The sequence below is a fragment of the Hemicordylus capensis genome, chromosome 16 (genome assembly GCF_027244095.1).
Source record: "Hemicordylus capensis ecotype Gifberg chromosome 16, rHemCap1.1.pri, whole genome shotgun sequence".
Classification (NCBI taxonomy): Eukaryota; Metazoa; Chordata; class Lepidosauria; order Squamata; family Cordylidae; genus Hemicordylus; species Hemicordylus capensis.
Genome location: NC_069672.1, coordinates 15146060 through 15169658, shown reverse-complemented (window position 1 = coordinate 15169658; position 23599 = coordinate 15146060). Strand labels below are relative to the sequence as shown.

Genomic DNA, 23599 nt, shown 5'->3' with positions numbered 1-23599 from the left:
GTGACGAGGGGTGATTTGAACAACTAGTTTAGGGGGAGTAAAGAGGTGGCCAAGAACATCATTAGGAGAGCAAGAATTTTGCTATGCATTAAATATTTATAAAGGGAAGGTAGTTGAGGTTGCTAGTTTAATTACCTTGTCAATGAAACTTGCTCTACATTTTCGAGCTTTTTCAGAAAATAGGCCTCTGAGAAAATACTGTCCTATTGAACTAGGATAAATCTTCCGGTCTGCTTTCCAGGCTAGTTTTCTCTTCCTGTTCAAGACCATGTGGTAGAAAGACTGGGGTGGGGATCTCTCACCTTTCTCATTCCCCCATCTTGGTCAGGACCAGGCCGGCTGGAATCTGTAATGGGAGAGGACCCAGCACCCCCTACCTGCACAAATGGTCTCACCCAGCCCACTTTCTGGATAGGAAGGAAGTGAAGGGGTTGGTCTGACTCCTGGGAGGCTGGAGGTGTCTCCTGGCTCGTGGGAGGCTGGAGGCGACTCCTGGCTCCTGAGTGGCTGGAGGCATCTCCTCTCTACCTGACTGGGCTGGCTTCTGCCTCTTGTTCTGGGGTAGAGGAGTGAATGCATGAGGCTTCTTTAAACAACAGAAGCCTTTAAAAATAATTAGTTCAAGCTATAGGACTGAATGGTTCCAGTGTGTTGGATGGGGGAGCGGGAAAGGTTTTTCTGGGGTGGGGAGCATAGGCTACCCCTTGGAGATCCCTGGTGGCGATCGAAAAGAAAATCCAGCAAATATATGACAATCTAGACATGGATTTCCAGACCAGGATTCCAGATTGGGAACCCTGAAAGCGAGGGCGGCATTGCAGAGACGAAGATGTCAGGTGCACCCCGAGCAATTAGGCGGCCGGCTGCGTTCCCAGTTTTGCCTGTTGTCCCCTCTGCAAGGTCCTCTCTCTCCCCCCAGGGGGCCCTAATTACATTCCATTTGCTTAATATCTCCCGCCACCCCAGTCTCGTCCGGGGCCCATTTCCTCTGATGTACAAGCAAACAGCCGCGGGTGAAACTCCTTGCTGTGGCAGGAATCGTGTTTATCACCAGCAAGAAACAAAGAGGAAGGGGAGAACAAAGGGAGAAAGGGGAAGGAGGGGAGAGGTAGAGGGAAGCGGGGAGAGAAACCCAAGGAAGCGGAAATCAAACAGAAAAGGATAGGGGGGGATCGAGAGAGACCCATTAATTTCCCGCTGTTTGCTCTGGGATTTGAACAACAGGCCGGGCTGCCGGCGGTTTATCTGGGCTCCTCAGCTGTGAAGCGCGTTTGCTCCCGCGCCGCCTGAGCTTTAGAGATTTGCCAGGGAGCCGGGGATGAAGCCGGGAGCTCGGCAAACAGAGATAGCGGCAGAGGCATCATACATCACCCTCCGGGGGAACGGGGCCCTTTCAGGCCTGCCCATGGGTGAAATTACATTATATTCCATTTGGATAATTGGATGTCATCTACCACCCGGCTTGTTAGGAGACGCTCCTTCCGTTTCCGACCCGGGCTGTTAGGAGGAGGCTGGGGGCGCCGGAGAGAAGGCAGCGGGCCCCACGGTGGGGAAGGGAGAGGGGAGCCAGAGCTGCCCAGGGCCACCCAGGGCCGCTCCGTCCGTGGAAACGGAGAGTTGGTCCGCCTGGCCGTCTCCGTGGACAGCTCTTCTATGAGGTGAGGCAAGGTGGTCACCTCTGGTGGCAGACTGGAACATCAGACCAGCCCTGCTGGATCAGGCCCAAGCAGGCCCATCTAGTCCGGCATCCTGTTTTGCACAGTGGCCCACCAGATGCCCCTGAGAAGCCCACAGGCAAGAGGTCTGTGCATGCCATGTTGTTCCCCAGCAACTGGGATTGAGAGGCATCGTGCCTCTGAGCCTGGAGGTGGCCCACAGCCACCAGACTAGGAGCCCGACTAGATTCTTGGGCATCCACAGGATGGCAAGTTAATCAACAGGGCTAGGCTGTGTGAGCACTGGAAGATATTCCCCTTCAAGGATGGAGCCATTCTGGGGAGAGCATCTAGGTCCCAAGTTCCCTCCCTGGCAGCATCTCCAAGATAGGGCCGAGAAAGAGACGCCTGCCTGCAGCCTTGGAGAAGCCGCTGCCAGTCTGTGAAGACAATACTGAGCATGATGGACCAAGGGTCTGACTCAGTCTATGGCAGTTTCCTATGTTCCTATGTAATTCCTGCCCCCACCACCAGACTTGCAATTTGGGACTGATCTGACCCTCATAAGCTTTGCAGGGAGCCCCTCTTTCTCCACACACCTTGCAAAGCTCTAAAGAAGTGAGAAGATGGAAGAGGGGGTTGCTGGTAACTTTCCCCTCCTCCCTGCCCCCCTCCTTTTAAAGCATGCAAGGGTCAGTTTGGGGAGGGGTCTGGCCCTCACCAGGGGCATGGGCAAGGCATCATGTGGAGGGCCTGCCTCGGGCACCACGATACCTTTGGGCTGTGTCTTGTGGCAGGGTGTTCCACATCTCCATTTTACATTGATTGAAAAGGGGCTTCCTTTTGTCTGGGCTGAATCTTCTGCCCGTTGACTTGATCATCCCACCCTGGGTTCTAGTGTTATGGAAGAGGGAGGGAAACAAAGTGCAATGAATAAATAAATGCATAAGAAACCTCTCCCATGTGCTTAGTCATCCTGGCCTTGGTGCGGGGAATACATAATGGCCACCTCGGCCCCTCCGTTTCCCCGAAGCGCTTTCAGAGAGAGATCCATTCTCCCTTCACAGCACCTTCCATCTCATTGGCTTCATCTCCCGGGCCCTAAATACCAACTCTTAATGGCTTTTTAATCGGGCGGTTAGCATCACTGATGCCATCTGGGGAGATGGCTGCATCTCTCTCTCTCTCAGTGTTGTTTTCCCAGGGCATCCTGGGAAATTCCCCGTCCCCTCTGACTCCAGAGGAAGTATTTGTCTTTATTGAAATAATCTTTGCTCAGCTCTGCTGCTGGTTATTGAACCGTCTTGGCCCAGTGGCTTTGTTCAATACTAACTTTTCATGCTGAATAATTAGAGCCGGAGAAGGGAGTTTTTCATTGAATAAGCGTTTAATGTCACCTGCGATTAGGAGGAAAGGAGACAGGCCTGGAAGGTAGAGCTGTCTGAGGCTGCTGAGGGCCGGGCAGGTCAAGTGACGGCCCTGAACTGCAGATTGCCTGGTTCTGGGATACACAGGAAGCCTCCGTCTACTGAGTCAGACCCTTGGTCCATTCAGCTCTGTATGGTCTGCACAGACTGGCAGCAGCTCTCCAAGGTCTCAGGCAGGAGTCTCTCCAAGCAAAGATGATTTCAGTGAAGACAAATACTTCCTCTGGAGTCAGAGGGGACTGGGAATTTCCCAGGGTGCTCTGGGAAAACACTGCCTAGAGATGCGCATATCAGGCGGTATAGAAATATGCTAAAATAAATAAATATGTATAGGCGACCGAAACAGTATTATAGAGGATACTGTATGTTTTTCCCGTGACGCTCTATGGATGCGGAAGCTGGACCTTGAAGAAGCAAGATAGGAAAAGCTTTGATGCTCTTGAACTTGGGTGCTGCAGAAGAATTTTGAGGAGACCCCGGAAAGCCAGGAAACCAAACCAATGGATCACAGAAGAAATCAATCCAGAATTCTCACTCGAGGCACAAATGACCAGGCTCAAACTATCCTACTTGGGACACATGATGCAAAGACCCAGCTCCCTTGAGAAGTCCATCATGCTGGGGAAAGTTGAAAGAAAGAGAAGAAAAAGAGGACGACCAGCAGCCAGGTGGATGGACTAGAGATTACAACAGCCATGAATGCACCACTGAGAGCCCTTCAAGGCCAAGTGGAAGACGGATCATCCTGGAGAGAATCTATCTCTGTGGTCGCTCAGAGTCGGCATCGACTTGACGGCACTTAATCAATCGATCAATACTATAATATAGTGAGGTTTCCCTTTCTTTCGAGAGCATTATAAAGAGGAGATAAAAGGAAGTTCAAATGTAAACAAAAGTCTCCTATTAATAACATCCTAATAATAGTAATTGGTAACATTTGTGTCCCCCCCCCGTTTTGTAACTTGAAATGTTGTATTATTAATACTGATTATGTGCAGCAATGTGTGTGAGAGAATGAGAATGAGAGAGAGAACGAGAATGTCAGCCATGGAGCCAGAAGACCAGAATGTGCAAGAGAGACAGTCTGACACATTTCCACGCAAAGCTCAAGTGTACGCTGACACTGTGGTTCCAGAACAGCCATAATTATCGCCCATTCCTGCGCAGATTTTGGATACATTTCATGGAAATGTCAGAGCTCCTCTGAGGGCCACCACTCGAAATTCCACCCCGTGGGCGCGGGTCTGTTCACAGACTAACACTGCATGCATCTGTGGGAAGCAGAAGCTGCTCCATGGAAACTTTCCCCACCACGTTGGATGGCCTTTAAGGGAACACCAGATTCCTTTGGAGTGAAGCCACGGAGACCTGGCAGGTGATAGTTCCCCAATAGAAATCGACACACAAAATCTATGAACGTATGAAGCTGCTTCCGGCTGAGTCAGACCCTTGGTCCAGTTGACCCAGTGTTGCCGGCATGGACTGGCAGCAGCTCCCCAGAGATTCAGAGCGGGGTCCTTCTCTGCCCTCTGTGGAGACACCAGCAACTGGATCTGGGACTTTCTGTGGGCAAAGCAGGCCCTCTGTCACTGAGCTATGATTCCTATACTGAGACAGACTATTGACCCATTTAGCTGACTATGGTCTGCACTGAATGGCAGCAGCATGCAGACGGCCCCGGGTTCAATCCCTGGCAGCATCGCCGGGAAAGACTCCTGCTGAAACCTCGGAGAGCCACTGTCAGTCAGAGCTGAGCTAGATGGACCAAGGGTCTGACTCGGTTTGGCAGCATTCTATGTTCCGGTGACAAGTGCAAGCAATTTTATGCGGAGAAAGAGAGAGAATTCAGCTGAAGTACTGAACTCTCTTCCTCCACCAACATTAGCCACAAACCCTCGAGCCAATCATGGACGATCGAGCCCCAAACTGGTGGTGGAGAGATCTCCTCTACATGCCTCTCATCTGAAATCCGAAGCCGGAAGAGCCTCCTCCCGCTCTAGGCAATGCTTCCCAGTTTAGCACCGGCTGCTGCAAAACGCCTTGCACAGAATCCATCTCCGTCTCGCCCTGAAAGGATCTGGGTGTCTTGGCAGAGCTGGGCATCCGGCTTCCTTCTCCATCATGTTTAATATTTAATTTTTCATTAAACTAATGGGAACGTCTTTGGGCTTGTTAATTTCCGTGGTGCTGCAGGGCGGGGGGGGGGGGGCAGCTTGTGGGGCTTGCCTATCGAGTGGTGACGAAGTGAAGCCAGGTTTTTAAAAGGCGGATTCCTTGCGGCACAAGACACACACAACAGAGGTAAAAGGGAGGCCACCTTTCCTGGACCGGGGTGGGTGGGTGGGTGGGGGAGCTTAGATGTCATTCATGCTTTCCAATAGAACAGAATTGGTAGCCATGGAGAGCAATGTTAGGAGGAGAGGAGAGCTGGACTGGTGGCAGCAAGCAGGACTTGTCCCCTTAGCTAAGCAGGAGCTGCCCAGGTTGCATTTGAATGGGAGACTAGAAGTATGAGCACTGGAAGAGACTCCCCTGAAGGGATGGCGCCACCACTCTGGGAAGAGCTTCTAGGTCCCAAGTCCCCTCCCTGGCAGCATCTCCAAGAGAGGGTGGAGAGAGACTCCTGCCTGCAACTGGGAGAAGCCGCTGCCAGTCTGTGAAGACAATACTGACTGAGCTAGATGGACCAAGGCTCTGACTCAGTAGATGGCAGCTTCCTATGTCTCTAACCCAAGTGTCTCTGTGTGTACACGAACATATGCTTGTCTCCTATTCCAGGCCAGAATCCATTGGGACCCAAGGAACAGACAAACAGCCCTGCTGGATCAGGCCCAAGGAAGCCCATCTAGTCCAGCATCCTGTTTCACACAGTGGCCCACCAGATGCCTCTGGGGTCCAAGGTCAGACCAGGGCTGTCCCTAGAATTGCTGGCATCCCAGGCAAAGTTTGGTTTTGATGCTTTCCCCAGCTCAGCCAAGAAGAGCAGACACCCCACCCCCACCTTTTAAGCCAGTGTGGTATAGTGGTTAGAGTGTTAGAATATCGGACTTGGGACTGGGGGAGACCTGAGTTCAAATCCCCCTTCAGCCATGAAACTCACTGGGTGACTCTGGGCCACCCAGACATCTCTCATCCTAACCTACCTCACAGGGTTGTTGTGAGGAGGACCATAACCATGTACACCACTCTGGGCTCCTTGGAGGAAGAGCGGGATAGAAATGTAAAAAGTAAAATAAATAAACTTGAGCCACTCTGGCCGCTCATCGATGTGGTCGGTTGACCAGCCCAAGTGGATGGCCAGCGAATGACTAGCTCGTGCTGGCTTGAGGACACAGTGGGAGGGAGTCCCCAGCCTATCATAGGGGCAAAACGCTAACACTTCAGAGATGGAAAGAGGCTGCTGCGAGTGCGGAAATCCAGCCGGAGATCATTGCTTTCTGGAAAGGAATTCTGAGGCTGGAAATTCATCTCCAAGAGAAGGAGTGCAGCTGAGGAGGCTAGCTGTTTCTTGGGGGCTGACTGAGGGGTGGTGAGCAAAGAAGACTGTGTCCGTTGGGGTGCAGAGTGCGGGAAGCATTGCCCTTTTTCGGAATAGGCTTTGTGATGCCATTGCACAGCCAATTCCGAGTGACGACACAGTTGTTCTGATGCCATCGCACTGGCTCTGTGACTCTTGGAGTTTGGGGATCCCTGGGAAGAAATGTTGGGCCCCGCTGAGCAGATGCCATTCCCCCCGCCCCTGCTTGGTATAGCATCATTCTGGGGGTGGTTGGGGGAAACACGACTTCCAACCCATTTTTTGTCCCCTTTCTCCCCGTTTTCTTTAAAAAGGCAACCCAAATGCCTCCTCATCCCACGGCCTATGAGGGAGGCAGGGAGAGCAGAGGGAGTATCTCCCCTCAGCCCTCGCTTCTGTGTCTCAGGCGTAGAAGTTTCAGGTTAGCAGGTGATCGACAGAGTAGCCGCCCGGAGGAGACAGTTAATGAAGGCAGGGCCAGGAGAATCAATGGGTTCTGACAGTGTGGTGACAAATTGGCAAAAAGGACAGATTTAATATCCTCGCGTTATCCTTCCCCCGGCCCAGGGGCCCTGGAATTGATTGCATAAATTAAGACTCTGCTGCACACCGCACCTTTTTAAAGGGGGTCCAAGGACTTCCGTCTGAAAGAGGGGGAAGCGAATGATTCTCGGGCCAGTGGATTCCTTTGCCCCCCTCCATGGAGCTCTGAAGCCCCTCTCCAAAGAAGCTCCCCAAGCCAAGGGCAGCAAGGTTTCAGGCAGGAGTCTTTCCCAACCCTAATTAGAGATGCTGTCAGGAATTGAACCCAGGGCCTCCTGCATACAAGCAGATGCTCTAACTCCTAGCAGTCACTGCGGGAACATACTGTCCTAGGGGGACCCCTAGGATGACCACAGAAGTCATTGTATGAATGAGAAACACTGTATGGCTTCAGCATTGCCCTATCCTAACAGGGACACAATAGGCTTTTAGGAACGCAGGAAGCTGCCATACACGGAGTCAGGCCCTGGGTCCATCCAGCTCAGTATTGTCTACCCAGACAGGCAGTAGCTTCTCCAAGGGCTCTCTCAGCTCTATCTTGGCGATGCTACCAGGGAGGGAGATGCAGATGCTAACCCCTGCTAACTGAGCAAAGAGAGACCTTTTAAAGTGGTGACTCTCTTATATTTAGCAGGCAGAGAGCAACTGGCCTTATCCAGCCCCAGCACAACATCCCTCCAGTGGCTGTGGCTGGTATCGGCCTTATGTTTCTTTTTAGATCATGAGTCCTTTGGGGACAGGGGTCCATTTGATTTATGTATTATTTATTTTTCTATGTAAACCACTTTGAGAATTCTGTTGAAGAGTGGCATATAAATATTATTATTATTATTATTATTATTATTAGTAGTAGTAGTAGTAGTAGTAGTAGTAGTAGATGTTCTTCCACTGAGCTCAGGGGAATATCTTACAGTAGTCAGTGCTCACATGTATTCTCCCATCCAAATGCAAACCAAAGCAGACCCTGTGTAGCAGATTGGACAATGCACGCTTGCTACCACAGGGTCAGGTCCCTACCCCTAAAGCTGGAAAGGAAAAGGAGTAAATGTAGCAAGTTCTTAAAAGAAACGGGCAGCTACAAGGAATGGGAAGGATTTAGATTAGAAAGGGCAAGATTAAAGGAGGTTTTGCTATATTATTCGCCATTTAGATTTAAATTCCACCCTATCTCACAAGCTCAGGGAGGATTACACCAGTCCTTTATGTCAATCATCTCCCTGCAACCTGGCACAAGAGAAACCACTTATTCTTTCTCTTTCCCAGCTGGGCCACCGGGGCTCAGCCAGGGTGGGGTTTGGGCCATGGTTTATGCTTGTGTGGCCACCACAAAAGCCACCACATGATGAGTGCAAAAGGTCTTGTTCTGAGAGGCTTCAGGGGAGCAACTCTGGGGGGCCCCGGTGGGATGGGGCAAGTTTCCGCAAGGATCAGGCTGCATTTCAGAAGCCAGGAGGAACCAATGGCCAGTTTTTGTGTGTGTCACAAAAAGGTGCACAAGTCCAGATTAGGAAGGGGCAGCGTACCGGATGTCAGGGCAGCTGGGCTGTGGGCATGGGTACTTGCAAGTGTGAGTCCAGAGGCCAGGACTGAGAGAGTCTGGAACATGGAGGGTCGAATAGATAAGGCATGTCTAGAGGGCTGAGGCAGGAGTCGGGATCCAAGCACACGCCAGGGGTTATCTGTATGCATCCGTCAGGAATCAGGCGGCTTACCAAGGAGGCAAGGATCAGTATGAGCAAGGGTTTAGAACCAAGGATCTGTCAGGCCAGGGGGCCGAGCCAGGAGCCAGAAGTCAAAACCACACCAGAGGTCAAGCCAAGTTGCAAGGCAGAAGTCAAAAGGAGCAAACAGGAACCAAAGTTGAGAATAAGCCGGAAGTCACAACATGGAGCCAGGAGATATACGTGGAGCCAGGAGATATAGCAAAGAGTCAGGAGATATAGCAAACAGAACAAGGAACCCTGATACTGAGGCCAAGGTTACTCCTGACAGGAAGTCTCTTCTACATTTCCTGTCCATAAAGGAACTGATGTCCAGCTTCTGTGAGTGGGGCCAGCATGGAGCCTACTCCTGGAGAGGGAGTAAGTGTTGCAATGCAATAGATCCCCACTGGAGACAGCAGTGAGCACAAGGAGTTCTGACACCAGGACAGCACATTGCCCTGTCCTGTCCAGCAACCATGAGGGAAGATGCAGCTTCAGCACCACGGACAGCTCAGTGGGGGAAAAACGTTGTCCCAGCAGCTATCAGAGGCTAGCTAAGCCTTTAAATACCTCTGGGCTCAGGCTGTTCCTCCTGGGCAATGCCTCCTTGCCTGGAGAACAGAAGCGTTAAAGGGGCCGACTTCTGGTCTTGAGTCTGGCACGCCTCCCTATCCTATCCTGCCTAGCTTGTTGCCGGCCTTGGTGTGCACATCTTGGGGAGTGCAAAGGTGTAGGAGGGGCTGGCAACTGGGGGATTCTGGGGGCACCATTTCTGGGATCAGACCCAGAGACCGAGGCAGTTTTTGAGGTCTTGGTATTTATTGTGGGGGCCAAGAGCTGTGGGGTGAAGATGGTTGAGGCACACTGGACCCCATTTCCTGCAGATTCCCTGGCTGTGGTATTTTCTTGAGGTATGGTCTCAAGCTTGGACCCACAATAGGGTCCCTCTCTTCTGATTTTGGTTTTAAATGGCTTCAGTGTTTTGATTTCTGTTTCAATTTGCTTGTGTGTGTCATAAACCGGCCAGCTATGTGAGTTTGGGGCAGTGTACAAATATACTAAATAAAATAGAATAAAACTTAGGCCGGCTCTGGGAGCTGGCATCTCCCAATAAGACCAGCTGAGACTCACATGACATAGGCAGCAACTGAAGGTCCTTCCCAATGACTGAGAAGTAAACTCCTAGGAGGGGCTTTACAGAGCTTACCCAGCTGTGGGACGGGGGCCTTGGAAACATGGTAGATCCCAGGTCTCCCATGAAGAGGACGTGGTGGGCAGAAATTGGCTCAGGGGACTGAGCACTCATTATACGAAAACAAGGAGCTGTATCCGTCCCTCCGGTACAGTTGGAGAAGTGTGCATTGCAGTATTTCACCAAGAGTGGGGGATCATTAAGGAGGCACCTCATTGCTCTGCAGGTTGATCCACAGGAGACCTGGGAACTTCTATGCTCCCAAGGCCCTCCATCCCACAGCTCCAGCAATTAAGGGGACGAGACCATCAGGCAAGGTTACCCCTCCTGGCCTTTAAGGATTCATTGCTGGCGATAATGCCGCCTCCCAGGGATGCATCCTAAATATGCAGCATCTTTCAGAGATGGTATTAGAACATTGGCTCTGTGGGTGGTTTAAATATTAATGGCCGAGTGTAATTACCCACCTCCTAAGTCTTTGGGTTGGCGTCTAGAAATACACTTAGCTGCAGAAAAGAGAGAGGCGAGGGAGGGTGGGAGGAGGCCGCACAGCTGGAGGTGTCTAGAGGTACAAGCAGCAGAAGAGCCGGAACCGCTCAGCCGGAGAGAAGCACATGGGCGAGCCAGTCGGCGCTGGGGGTGGCTTTGTCCCCAGGGTATGTTGCTAGCACGTGCATGCAGGGAAGAGCTTGCAGGATATGCTCTCTGCATCGTAGAGGGAAGAGCTGGTCTGGAGGCGGCGAGCATGAACGGTCCCCTTTGCTGGGCAGGGTCTGCCCTGGTTTGCAGACAGCACTCACCCGCACTCAGCCATCCCAGTGCAAACCAGGGTGTGCCATACTGCGGACAACACCAGCCTGAAGTTCAGCCTTTGGACAGAGGAAGAGAGCTCTAGGAAGGTGGCTTTGCCACTTCCTGCTAGGGGAAAAAATCCTGCTCCAACTGCCAGTTAGGAACATAGGAAGCAGCCTTCTACTGAGTCAGACCCTTGATCCCTCTAGCTCAGCATTGTCAACCCAGACTGGCAGCAGCTCTCCAAGGTTTCAGGCAGGAGTGTTTCCCAGCCTTACCTGGAGATGCTGCCAGGGAGTGAACCTGGGATCTTCTGCATGCAAGGCAGATGCTCTTTCATTGAGCTACGGCCCCATCCCCTAAGGGAAATATCTTCCAGTGGTCGCAGATGTAATCTCCCATCCAAATGCAAACCAGGGTTAACCCCCCTTAGCAAAGGGGACAAGACAACACACTACCACGCTGCCCATCACCTTAATTAGAATCATGGGAGCAGGCCGACTATCTGATTCGGAGACATTAAAAACAGCCAATTTTGGATCCTTGGGTGCAGCAATCTGCAATCTGCCTTCACATTTTTCATGTCTCACGGTCCCAACCTCCCATCGCAGATAATGAGATCTATGCAGTAAATCCGTGCAGGGAGCCTCTCCCTTCTAGAAGTATAAAGTGTAAAGGAGTCCTCCGAGCACCGAGTCGAATGGGGTCACCACACTGCAGCAAAAATGTGCCAATTTAAAGTGGCCCACCGTTCTGCAGAACAAAGCTTGCTCTATCAGATGCAGCAGTTCATTAGATCAGGGCACGTTGACCCTAGCCAGTGGAATGACCGGGGACTTATCTCTCCCAGAAGACGCTGAGGACAATTCAGGGAGAAAGCCACAGGTCAGATTGCAGAGGCGCTTACTGTTTCCCGCCCCGGGAGAGAGGCTGCGATTCATTTGGGCTTAATCTCTGTTCCTTCCAGACAAATGGAGCAGAAAGGTCAAGCAAGGGAAAGCAGAAATTGGAGATGGAATCAGAGAGCTGGCTGCTGAGATGGACAGCAGACATCAGGAACTGGCCCCCGTGGAAGTAAATACCAGTGCAGATGCTTATCTAAACCCCTGTTTACGCTCCGATTTTATCAGGCTTTTCGTTCATGATACTTTACAGTTTTGTTGAGAGTTATTTTACGTTGTGTGATGTTCTATGATGTAAAGTGTTTGTGGTTTGTTTTCAGTCTGTAAGCGGCCCAGAGATTTGTATATGGGTGGTATATAAATGCAATAAACAAACCAAAAAGATTTTTAAAACCCATGCAGCCTTAGCCAATGAATCCTACTGGACACAGGACATTCGAGGTACTTTATAAATAATAAGCATAACGCCTATTTCCTCAAATCTATGATGGTTCTGGCATGCTCCTGTATGAAGACGTGAAATATGGGGGTGGGGGAGAGAACTTTTTCGAGGTTGGAGAGCTATGTGTGCTTCTGATCCATGGTTGTGTGACTCCAAGCATCAATGTAGGAGGAGGGGAGAGTAGTCGTGTGGGATCCCAGAGCTGGTTAGGACAGGAATGCCCTGCCTAGATTCCGACCCGAGCATTTTAATGGAAGTGGGGAGAAAGCTCTCCTCCCCAGCTCCCAACTTCCCCATGGTCACTCTCCCCTCCTCCTAACTTGATCTTTGAGTTTACACAAGTGTCGATTGAGAGTTCACCTGGCCGGCTCCCCTCCCTGGCTGGGCACTCCTCCAGCGTTGTTTTGGGTTGTGCGAACTAGCCCATGAAACCTTGGCTTGTTTCACTATATCATGTCTTGTTCAGGTCTGATCCGTCTCCTCGCCCCTCTCTTTGTGCAAGCATCCTGCAAGGGTCAAGCTACTGAAACAAACTGAGAGGAAACCACGACTGCAGGTTCAGACGGCACAACAGACGAGTTAGAAGAAACTGACCCACGTCAGAACTTGGGTTGAGGGAATGCTTGATTGCCCAAAATAAACCAGAGCTTGTTGACTGGCATGGGTTCAGACATACAAACTAACCACAGTTTGTCAAAACAGACCAGGGTTCTGTGTGTGGTCTTCAACTGTAAGTTCAAGAGCCAGGCAGATGTTTTGGAGCTTTGTCAAACGAACACAGGAAGCTGCTTTATACTGAGTCACACAATTGGTCCGTCTAGCTCAGTACTATCTACACTGACTGGCAGCTGCTCTCCAAGGTTTCAGGCAGCAGCTCTCTCCCAGCCCTACCTGGAGATGCTGCCAGGGATTGAACCTGAGACCTTCTGCATGCCAAGCAGACACTCTACACCTGAGCTACGGCCCCATCTCCAGTCTGTTACAGAAATACCTGCACAGCCAGTCCCTCCAAAATGAGCTCTGCTGTTCATTGTGTGTGTTTGGATGGGATTTGGCATACACAGATGGCGAACCACTCCATGTTCAGTATTCTTCTGGCCTCTCCTCCTTACAACCACACGGCCCCACCTGAACAATTACTAGCCAATCTCTCGAGTTCTGCCCTATGGCCTGGCAGGCAGGTGTGTGCAGAAGAGTCTGTTTGCCCAGGCAGGAGTAGCGAAGGCGATGGGAGGTTGGAAAGAATCTCCTTGTTCATGATCCTCTGCAAATCCTGGGGAGCTGAAAGGGATTCAACCAATTAAACCAGCCCGGATTTAGATGATCAAAAGAATTTCTTCTCGTCCGCGGCACTTAGACACGAAATCCTTCCAGACCCCTTAGCAGGCGAGAGGTCTGAATTCTTTCTTCCTGGAGGGAATGTGTCTTTATTCTCATCAACTACCCAGGAGATGGTGGGAAAGAAAATCTGAAGTCAAACCCTTTCATCCCATACATCCCCAAAGCATCACTGACTTTCATCCCTTTGGTGACGTGTTAGCCATCAGCAATTGATCAATAGCCACGGGGTTCATTCTTCAAAAGGGGATGAATTACAGCCATCCTTCTGACTGTAAAAGGCAGAGGAGAATTGCACACAGAATTGTGAAATTCACTCCGCTTCTCGAGAGGGCACAGGGAGAGCCCAAACAATCAGGGTTCCCACCTGTTCCAGCCCTCTTTGAGAGCAGCAATACTTGCACTTGAGGAGGGTGGAGATAAGAATGATGGGAGCATATGTAAGGATTTAATGTGTTTGGGGTCTCAGTGCTGCTGTAATTTTGATCAGGGATGGGTCCAAACAATCGGGGTTTTCACCTGTTACAAAGACAGTTGAAAGCAGTAATATTTCACAGCACACTTAGCAGATCCGTAGTGACCCTGTGGTAGGGGTTAATCCGGAAAGCACCTGGTAAGATTGGGAAAGAGCCCTGCATGACGAGCTGCTGCCAGTCAGATAGGCAACGGTCCATAAGGCAGCTTCATTGAGGGGTTGTAATGCAGGGTTGAAGCATCTGCTTTGTACGTGGAAGGTACATCCCAGCTTCAATCCCTGGCACCATTTCCAGATAGGAAAGACTCCAGTCTGAAAACCTGGATTGGGAATGAATGAAAAAGTCATATCCCTTGCATCTGTCACAATAGGATGATGAAAATTTTCCTCTCTTACCATATTTTACTGGAATCCATTCCAAGGCTAGGTTTTCCCCAAGTTCTTTGATGCTAGAGATCTGAGGGCAGTCTTACATTCAGAGTAGTCTTCTATTCGGGTAAATATGGTATATGTCCTAGTTTTCTCTTTACAGGGTTTTTTTTTTTTTTTTGAGGAGAGGAGAGGAGAGCTGGTCTTGTGGTAGCAAGCATGACCGGTCCCCTTAGCTAAGCAGGGTCTGCCCTGGCTGCATATGAATGGGAGACTAGAAGTGTGAGCACTAGAAGATATTCCCCTGAAATGATGGAGCCACTCTGGGAAGAGCATCTAGGTTCCAAGTTCCCTCCCTGGCTTCTCCAAGATAGGGCTGAGAGAGATTCCTGCCTGCAGCCTTGGAGAAGCTGCTGCCCGTCTGTGAAAACAATACTGAGCTAGATGGACCAAGGGTCTGACTCAGGATATGGCAGCTTCCTATGTTCCTAAAGTGTGTCTGGGGGGGGGGGGGCATTCAAAGGTGGCCTCTTCTTGCCTGGCACACTACAATAGCCCAGCCTTGACCACTCCAGTCTGTCTTCTGAGTAACGGCAACTTAACGCAAACATTCCAGCAGGAAATGAGAATGCTGATCGATCGGGGTCTGAGCGGGTTCTTCATTACAATCTCTCCAGATAATGGAATCGGAAGCTTTGGTGAAGCCTTTTACGAGGCTGTGTAAGCATCCTGCACCGGTCATAAATTAGGGATGTTGGACATCAAGTCGAGATTCTCAGTCAATGAACTGGCGGGCACTTAACCCTTTAATTAACAGGTTAAATGGAAGCATATTTGCGTCCAGCCAGATCTCAGTCCAGGTGTCATTTCTGGTTCCACAGCATCGTCTGAGGACACAGGATACAGCCACCTTGCTGAGTCTTATCATGGTCAGTTCCTGGTTAAGAGATCCATGAATGCCACCTTTGGGGATGGGGCTGTAACTCATTGGAAGAGCCCCTCTTTGGCATGAAGACGGTCCCATGTTCCCTCCCTGGCAGCATCTCCAGGTAGGGCTGAGAGAGACTCCTGCCTGCAACCTTGGAGAAGCCGCTGCCAGTCAGTGCAGACAATGCTGAACTAGATGGACCAAGAGCCTGATTCAGTCGGAGGCAGCTTCATATATACATTCTGAGGAACTGGCCATAGTTCAGTGGGAGAGGACTCACCTCACAGGCAGAAGCTTCAGTCCCTCGCAGCATCTCCAGGTAGGATGCAGAAAGTTTCCTGCCTGAAACCTTGGAGAAGCTGCTCCCAGTCAGTGTAGGTAACATTGGGCTAGACAGTCTGACTTGGTAAAAGGCAGATTCCTATCTACCTGGAGAAAGACAAGAGCACATGGCCCTAAATGTGATTTTTTCAATTATCCTTCATCTAGAAGAGAAGAGAAGAGAAGAGAAGAGAAGAGAAGAGAAGAGAAGAGAAGAGAAGAGAAGAGAAGAGAAGAGAAGAGAAGGATTTCCAGAATTATTCTCATCCCGTCTAGGTGAAGGAGAAAAAGGAATCAAATTGGAGAATATTCTTCCCCAAGAAACCTCAGGGTTCCCCAAAACACCCTTTGAAATCCACCAGGGCAATTCGTCACGCTGCCACCCCTAATGGCCACACCCAATGTCATCCACAACTCTTTCTGCTTTCCACGCCCAGGAAGGAGCATTCAAAGGCCAAGCCAAAGCTGTAAGCCTTGGCTTAATTAATTCATTTTATCACGTAATCAATGGCTATCCCCCCTCCTTTCAAGTACAAACACACACACACACACACACACACACACACACACACACACACACACACAAAGACACCCCATCATTAAACTCTTCTGTAGTGGATTTCGCCAAATCACAGACTTCAAACGGACAGAGACTGCTACAAACAAGCTTGCTTGCTGTTTATGGATTTCTCTCTCTCTCTCTCTTCTCTCGTCTCTCCTCGCATAAGAAAGCACCTCTGGCTAATTGAGTAAATATAAAACTCTTTAGAAGACAGCGGGCACAACAAAGCAGCGAAGGCAAGGGGGAATCTAGCGCCTGCCTTCCACGGGAGAAGAAATTCCCCTGGAAAAAGCATACAGATGACTGCAGAAAGAGACAGAAGACCAGGGGGTGGATGATGAATTAAACATCTTCTTTTTCTGTTGCTCAGTTCCTCTGAACATTGGGAGCTTCTACAGACAATATGGAAAATGTTTAATTAATAGTGCAAGGAGAGGGGAGGGGAGTGGACCAGTGATGAAACGCTTCCCCCGCACACCACATTTACCCTGGCAGCTGAAGGCAGCAGCTTCCAAGCTATCTACTTTCAGGGAGTCCTTATCCTATGGGTGTGTGTGTGTGTGTGTGCGCGTGCGCGCACTGCAGCTCAGTGGCACAGCATCTGCCTTGCACGCAGAAGGTCCCCGGTTCCCTCCCTGGCAGCATCTCCAGGTAGGGCTGGGAGAGACTCCTGCCCAAAAAACCCCTTGTAGAGCCTCTGCCACTCAGTGTGCACCAGGGCTGCATAACGTTGGCCCCCCAGCTGCAGTTGGACTACAACTCCCATCATCCCCAGGAACGACGGGTGTCATAATCTGACCACAGCTGGAGGGCTGACACTGTGCACCCCTCATGGAGACAACACCGAGCTAAATAGCTCAAGGGCCGGACTCCACAGAGTCATATCCTGGAATCTTCCAGGGAATCTTCCAGGACAGAATCCTGTCCTGGAATCTCCCATTGAAAGGAGGAGGGTGCCGAGGGCGGGAAAGGCCTCTCTGCTCTCTCGGAGAACCCTTGCTGCTGTGAGTACATAAGAACAGCCCTGCTGGATCAGGCCCAAGAAAGCCCATCTCGTCCAGCATCCCGTTTTCCACCGTGGCCCACCAGATGCCACTGGGAGGCCCCCAGGCAAGAGGGGAGGGCATGCCCTCTCTCTTTCCTGCCGTTGCTCCCCTGCAACTGGGATTGGGAGGCATTGTGCCTCTGAGCCTGGAGGTGGCCCATACCACCAGACCAGTAGCCCTGAATACACCAGTCCTCCATGACTTTGTCTAAGCCCCTTTTAAAGCCGTCCCCAACGAGGGGCCATCACCACATCCCATGGCAAGGAATTCCATAGAAGAACATCAAGCAGGCCACGCGAGACCAGGGCTTCCCAATTGGTGGTCCTCCAGATCCTGCTGAACCTCCACTCCCAGCCACAGTTTATCAGCCACAATCCATCGCCCCCGCCCCATCTGAAGGAGCACAGGTGGGGACCCCCTGAGACAGACCAACGATAAAAAGCAGGCTTCTCTGCTGGGGAACCCAGAGGCACCTTAGGGAGAAAGCGGTTACATAGGCATCACACGGAACCCGGGTTCATTTCAAGGTCGGTTCCTTTTGAAAACCTGGGTTGGCATCAGAGACCATCACCACAACCATATCGTGGTTTGTTTCACCGTATCGTGGTTTGCCTGGGTCACAGGAAGGAAGTGGGACGCCGCTGCCCTACCCAGCACCGATACCCAGCACTTTAAGAAGGGGAAGCTGTCCTCCTCTCACAGAGGAGCACTTTCCCCTTCTCCTGCCTAGTGGTTTGCTAACAGATGACCGAGAACCGAGAAATCCCGAAAACCGCACAGCTGCCGAAGTTGGGTAGGATCCTTGCCCCACCTTATTAGCGACCGCATGAACCGCCTTGCCGAATTTCAGGGATTTGGGTGGGTTTTCCCAACGCAACCCCCTGCAAACGTTTATTTGGAAGTCAGCCCCCGGTGTTCGAGAGGCTTTCCTCTTCGCTCACTGCACGGAGGATCCCTGCCCAAGTAGATCACACGGCTGAAGTTAATGCCCTCCGGGGCAGGGTTTAAATGTGGAGATCTGGGACTCTCCCTTTATTCTCAGAACTGGGGTTCAATTGAGGAGCAGCACACACACAACAACGAAGGAGGATAATGAGGAGGACAAAACCACCCCAGCCTTTCTGTTCCAAGAGAAAAAGGATCTTTTCTCACCCCTCTCCCCTGCCGGCCTCCTTCCTATTGGCTTAACACCCCCCCATGGTCGTTATTAGCAAAGAAACCGTGACATCCTTTGTGCGGCTTTTGCCGAATTTTTATGAAGGCAGGGAACAGCCGGTGCAAGACAGATGTGTCAGGTGGGATGCCGCGGGGAGAGCGGCTGGGAGAATCTTAAGGAGCTAATTGTGAGAAAAGGAAGAGCTCAGCGAGGACGGGAGGGGGATTTTTGGAAGGCATCATGCAAGAAAACCCTTGCACAGATTTGAAAGAGGGCCTGATCTGAACTTCAGAAGGGCCTGGATTGACTCTACATCAGGCCTCCAAACATCAGTCTTCCAGACCATCGCTGGGCAAACGGGGTGGAGGGGACCCCGCACTGAGGGCAGCGGTGCTGTTTTTGGATTCAGCAGCCGCATCAAGACTGCCAGTGGGGAAACGGAACATTTTATCAACACAGCGGCGAGAATTGAGAGCCGATGTATGCTGCGGAGTCGGCCCCCGCACCCTAGGAGCCACAGGATTATGCTGTCAACTGCCAGAGGCCTGAAGGCTCTGCCGCCCTGTGGAGAGGTGGTTGACTCCCGTCTTCTTGCGGTAGAACGTCTGCTTTGCCGGCAGAAGGTCCCAGGTTCGACCCCTGGCAGCATCTCCAGGTAGGGCTGGGGGAGACTCCTGCCTGAAACCTTGGAGGAGGAGCTGCTGCCAGCCAGTGCTGACAATCCTGAACTAGAGGGACCAAGGGTCTGGCTCAGTTGGGCAGCTTCTTCATGTGCTCGCCAGGAGCATCCATGGCTTGGGGGTAGAGCACCTGCTCTGCACGCAGAAGGTCCCAAGGGCAGTCCCTGGCAGCATCTCCAGGTAGGGCTGGGAGAGTCTCTTGCCTGCAGCCTTGGAGAGCCGCTGCCAGTCAGAGCAGACAACGCTGAGTGAGACGGACCAAGGCTCTGACTTGGTATAAGGCAGCTGCCGATGTTCCTAATCGGCAGCGGTGGCATCAAATTCAAACTGGGATCAAAGCTAGTATCCGCCCCACAGTCTTCTGTTGGGACAGCCGGGTTTATCTGTGCTGCTCAAACACACACACACACACACACACACTCCCCCTCCCTCTCTCCCACCCCCCCACCCCCTCAGCAAGAATCCAGTCTGCCTTATTGTGGGATCTCCTTTGCGATCCTCTTGCAAGAGGCCAGGCGGCTGGTCAGGAAGGAGAAGACCGCTCCGTTGCTCTCCCGCCTGCCGCCCCGTGAGAAATGCACTGCCCTGCCTGCACATGCACGGCCCTTCACTAAAGCGTCCACTGAGGCTCAGGTGCTTCCCTGCCTTGCAGTCAAAGCGCAGCACCAAAGGCCTGGGCCGTTCCGGGATGACGCTCAGCAGCCGGACGAAGCAGCCACTGAACATCTGTGCAACGCAGAAAGCCCAAGACTCCTCCTCAATTCCTCACGCACCTCTCCCCGCTGTCCGCCCCTGTTCACCCATCAATCTCCCCCCTCTCTCTCCCTCCACAATGCCATCCACTTCTGTGATTCAGCTCGGATGTCAAAAAACAAAACGAAACCCCCCCCACCAAACTCGTGTTCCCCACTCCAATCTCTGGAATGGACGTCAATACAAAAGGGCCTCTGATCTCCCACTTTTTAAAAAACGCACCTTCGAGGGCCTTCTTGCCGCTTCCCCGGCAACATCTGATTGACAGCGAGATCTCCTCGGCTTGCAAGCAGGAGTCTGTGAAGCCGCAGCTGTGCCGGTGGAAAATCCTTCCCTGTGAAGAGAGGACAGCAGAGAGGCCTATTAAGGCGGTCAGGCGGGACCACTTGCGGTGGCCTTAATCATTGTGCCGAAGAGGGGATTTAGGAACACAGAGAGCTGCCATATACTGAGTCCGACCACTGGTCCATCTGGCTCAGTATGGTCTACCCAGGCTGGCAGCGGCTTCTCCAAGGTTGCAGGCAGGAATCTCTCTCAGCCCTATCTTGGAGATGCTGCCAGGGAGGGGACCTGGGACCTTAACTGCATGCAAACAGGCAGGTGCTCCTCCCACCTATTATTGACTATTATTCAAAGGTACAGAGCCCCTGAACATGAAGGCTTCATTTCTCTATCACAGCCATTAATCACTGAAAGACCAGAAGAAGGTCCCGGGTTCCCTCTCTGGCAACATCTCCAGGTAGGGCTGGGAAAGACCGCTGTCTAAAACCTTGGCGTGCAGCTGCCAGTCAGTGTAGAAAATACTGGGCCAATTCTCTACACTGACTGGCAGTGGCCGCCCCAGGGTTTCACTGCAGACCATAATCCTGAGCTAAATGGAGCAAAGGTCTGACGCAGTAAGGAAGCATACTGTGTCAATGGTACAGAATAGACCCTGGTCCTCTGCTGAATCTGAACACAGGAAGCTGCCAAACTGAGTCAGACCCTCGGCCCATCGAACTCCGCCTTGCCTACACTGACTGGCAGCAGCTCTCCAAAGCTACAGGCAGGATTCTTCCCTAGCCCTACCTGGAGAGGCTCCCAGGGACTGAACCCGGGGCCTCCAGCATGCAAAGCAGATGCTTTCCCACCGAGCTACCATCTCTTCAGGGGAATATCCTCCAGTGCTCACAGAATAGCCACCCATCCAAATGCAAACCAAGGCAGACCCTGCTTAGCCAAGCCGGCTCTCCTCCCTCCAATATGCTCCATGCGCCCCTACTTGGGCAACAAGCGGGGAGCCCTCCCTCCCTCTCCCCACTCCAGGCTCCCCTGCCTCAATATTCGGAGGGTGAATTAGCTACCCGCTGGCAGCGAGATTCTAATTGTTTTCAGACACGCTCTGCAATGAAGCCCTCATTAGCCCATGTTGCTAAATGGGAAGCGAGAGGAAGAAGGAACGTCTCTTGTCTCCATGACACAGGCAATGAAGAATTACACTCATCTGACGTCTACCTCGGAGACACCTTTCTCTCCCCCTTTCCCCCCCGTGAAGAGTTTAATTTCCTTTTTTTTTTTAAAAAATAAACCCACCACAAACTGCATTCATTCCTCCTAGTTCACCATCTGCTACTGCCTGCAAGGTCAGATGACTCTGCTCATTCCCCCTTACATGGGAACATAAGTTCAGTCCCTGGCAGCATCTTCAGGTAGGGCTGGGAAAGACCTGGGAACTGTGGAAAGCCGCTGCCAGCCTGTGCAGGAAATACTGAGCTAGATGGACTAAGGGTCTCGCCCAGTTCCACAGCTTCATATGTCCCTTCGTATGTCCCAGTTGGGCAGCTTCATATGTCAGCTTCATATCTGGGCGATTCGAGTGATCCGAATCCGAATCGAATCACGGCTTAAAAGGGTGATTTGATTCAAATACAAAAGGAATTTTGATTCGAATTCAATTTGAGAGCCATTTGGCACCTTTTAAAAATCATCCAGGCCCCTTCATTGGTTAGAAAAGGTGCCAAAAACAGGGTCGAATAGATTCAAATTCAGTTCGAATTTGAATTGAATTTTTGGACCGAATCCGAATTTGATTCTAATTCAAAATGAATTTTCAGAATTCAATTCAAAATCAAAACCAGCCAAAAATTTTGTTTTGTGCACATTATAAAGTGCAGCAAGCCCCTTATACTCAGGCTGGGGCCGTCACTCTGTGGTCGAGCATCTGCTTTGCATGGGAAAGGTCCCCGGTTCAACCCCTGGCAGCATCTCCAGGTAGGGCTGGGAGAGACTCCTGCCTGAAGCTATGGAGAGCTGCTGCCAGTCAGTGTAGACAACGCTGAGCGAGATGCACCAGGGGTCTGACTCAGTAGAAGGCAGCATCCTACATTGCTAACATTATATCACAACAAATCCAAGGGGGAAACCGTGGAGAACACTGCTTGCACTCCCGTCTGAAATGTGGCATTATGGGGATGCAGTGATGGAAGGGGCTTCACCGTTTGGATTTCTGCCTCTCCATGCAGCCACTGACTAAGCAGAGGCAGCTGCCATCCTTAAGGCAGTCGTCTGGCTGTGTCTCTCCTGCTCACGCATCTGCCTGTCGTCTACTGCTGCTCAGGGCTGGCGCTCTGCTCCCTAGAGGCTTCTGCCTGCAAACTGGAAGCGTGGCTTGGATTTGCGAGGAAGCGAGGCATTGAATAGGCCCTTATGGGCTTTGCTTTCATTTGCTGCAGCTCACTGATCGTCGCCTGGAGAATTGCCGCTGCGGAGTAGCTTTCGGAGGAGAGGGAGCTGACAGAGGCGGGCAGAGGCTGGGCTTCCAAGAAGTCTGACACCCCAGTTTCAGTGGGGCTCCAGGGCAGGGCGCCCACTTGGCATGCCGATGGCCCCAGGTTCAATCCCCGGGATCTCCGGGGAGGGCGGGGCAAGAACCCTGCCTGAAAGCCTGGAGTGATGCTGCCAGTCAGAGCAGACCACGCTGAGCTAGACTGACCCACGGGGCAACCCGTTTTAGGATGCTTCGTGGGTATCCATAGCTCAGTCAGACAGCCCTCGCTTTTCATGCAGAAGGTCCCAGGTTCTATCCCTGGCAGCATCTCCAGGTGGGGCTGGGAAAGCACCCTGTCTGAGATCCTGGAGAACTGCTGCCAGTTGGTGTAGACAGTGGTGAGCTAGATGGACCAAGAGTCTGATTCAAAGCAGCTTCATATGTTTCCTTGGGTACTTCCTGTTTTACACAGGGTGTGTCTGAGCATGTGCAGAGAGATTTTCTTTCACCACCAAGTCACCCTGCCTACACCTAAGGGAAGGAGAGCTGGTCTAGTGGTAGCAAGCATGGGTTGTCCCCTTTGCTAAGCAGAGTCTGTCCTGGTTGCATTTAAATAGAAGACCACAAGTGTGAGCACTGCAAGACAGTCCCCCACTTAGGGGATGGAGCCGCTCTGGGAAGAGCAGAAGGTTCCAGGTTCCCTCCCTGGCAGCATCTCCAAGATCAGGCTGAGAGAGACTCCTGCCTGCTGCAACCCTGGAGAAGCCGCTGCCAGTCAGTGCAGGCAATACTGAGCTAGAGGGACCAAGGGTCAGACTCCGTATATGGCAGCTGCCTATATTCCTATGAAGAGACTTTCAGGTCAAGCCATTGCAGTGGGACTAGGTGGAAATGGACAATGGGCCTAACTCAATATAAGCCATGTGGCGGAGGCCTCCAGAGTCTGTCAGCTTCCTACGAATCCTAGCTTTTGGGGGGCAGGGGCGGTGGAATTAGGTTTCTAGTCCTTGTGATGGTGGTTCTAACTTCAAGAGTGTAAGTTGTGAAATAGC

At 51.6% G+C, this 23599-nt stretch overlaps 1 protein-coding gene across 1 annotated transcript in view; it reads right to left on the bottom strand.

Annotated features, from left to right (window-relative positions):
* Nucleotides 1–20131, bottom strand: part of DISP3 (dispatched RND transporter family member 3) — a 73878-nt gene extending 53747 nt beyond the window's left edge. Inside the window, exon 1 of the mRNA XM_053281041.1 lies at nt 20024–20131. The gene's annotated coding sequence lies outside the window, so the exon portion shown is untranslated. The remainder of the gene's footprint in view (nt 1–20023) is intronic.
* Nucleotides 20132–23599: the final 3468 nt, after the last annotated feature.